Source organism: Rhagoletis zephyria, unplaced genomic scaffold (genome assembly GCF_001687245.7).
Source record: "Rhagoletis zephyria isolate East Lansing unplaced genomic scaffold, Rhagoletis_zephyria_1.1 Rzeph_scaffold_01303, whole genome shotgun sequence".
Lineage (NCBI taxonomy): Eukaryota > Metazoa > Arthropoda > Insecta > Diptera > Tephritidae > Rhagoletis > Rhagoletis zephyria.
The window spans coordinates 98787-100714 of record NW_016158387.1 but is presented as its reverse complement, the minus strand read 5'-3'; positions in this window follow the sequence as shown (position 1 = coordinate 100714).

Below are 1928 nucleotides of genomic sequence, written 5' to 3'. Positions count from 1 at the left end.
CGAAACTACAATACACGTATACTACAAGACATTGCTGAGCACTTTAGGCAAAAATTCTAACACATTTACATTTTTGTGTTTGTAGTATGGCGTAAATGAGTAGTTTGACTATTACTGCCTGATTCTCTATCTCGAACGAACAGCCAGACGAACGATTCGTGTCCAAAAGAAATCGTCTGAATTCGGAAGTCTTTATCGAATGATAATTTTCGTCCATCCTTACGTTCCTACGTTATTCGCCCGAGAAGATCTTCGGATCGTAGGAATTTATCACCCCTATTCTGCAACACTTTCGTATTCGGATTTTACTACGAATCGTAGAAATAGTATGCTGCAATCCGAATCGTATCTTCGAACTTTCGAAATTCGTAACAATGGCATGCCTAAAAACGAACGAGTAGGCTTTTTTGCGTAATTTTGTACGAAAACAATTCTGTGTCGGAGGCGAGATAAAAGATGTAAAGCGATGTGTGTTTGCAGGAAATATTAGTGGCGTTCATTTAAACAGATAAATTTGCTTTTCGCATGTACGTATATTTTTATCCACTGCTTTATATAAACTAGTAAAAAAGAATCTTTGCTGCCCCTTGTCGAGAAAATTGGGTCCGGTTTAGTTATTTGTACAATGATTTTCGGTTGTTGTGTCCAAACGCATAACCCGAATCCAAAAACTTTAACATCACGTGTAACCAAAGGATTAAAATTGTATTCAAAATAAATGTTTCGAATTTCCGACCACTAGTATTAATAAATTCGGTTTGCACTATGCACTTTTTTGCAAATTTCGACGTGGGTTCTGCGCAAAAATACTGTGGATGGCGTAGCCGGAGTGATATGCAGAAGAAATGTTGTATACCTTTGACATGCGGAAGCCCCTCTTCTCCGGCAAGAAGGAAAGGAGAATTCTACTTAGTAAGGGTTATAATCCCTAAGCGCGGCCGAAGGCAGACGCAAGTGTAACAGGTGGTGGACCTAATAAAGTGCATGTTTTCAATGGCTTGGTTATTGCATTAACTGGTTTGAGAACCAGATCTTCAGACATAGGAGGAGTTCGGACTTGTGGTTCAACAATTCAACCATAAGCTGACATAGATGCGCCCATGGTTACTATGCCCGACAGCTCCGCATATCTTTGTGAAATTATTCCCATAGCGCGCTCTTACTCCGCTGCTACAATTGCAAATGCAATAGAATCCCTCGTTTCCTTCAAAATATGTAAAATCAACAAGTTTTCTGTAAATAAGCACTTCATGAGTGTTTTTTTAATTCCTTTCCACTTTGTTTTCCTTCATTCAGCTATCTTCGAAAAACAACTGACAGCTGGCAATGCTGCACATGTTTCCGCAAGGGTTGCACCATATGGAATTTTCGGTTTTCGTAGCGTAGCTACGAATTACGAACTACGAAAATTCGGGTTCTAGAATAAGGGGGAATGTTTTAATAGAATTATTTAAAAACGTATCAAGCAATAGCATTTCTTGTAGTCAACGCTCGGACGAAGACGAATAGCGGATTCGGAGGCTTCGAGACAGTACAAATGTATTGGAATTGCCAGACGCCGAGTAAGTAGACGTGCATTTCTAGCATTCCGAACAGGCATGTTGGACGCATTTTCTGCAATTTTCTTCTTTGTGCGGCTTTTAAGATCAGCCCAAATCTGGAAAAACATTACAAGCTCAATTTTTGATACAATTTACTATTTATAAAAAGGAGTTACCTTTTTCTATTCGGTATCTGTTCTTTGTGGAGGTCCATGTGCGTTTAATTTTTTGGCTAATTTATTCCACTGCAGTTCTACCAGGCTCTTACTCACACCAAACGTTGGAGCGCCTCTTGTCAAGTCTGGATTTTTCTCCAGCTCTTTTACCATCACATCGAACAGAGCACTAGAAGTTTTTTAAACACTGTAAAATATACCAAACAATTAA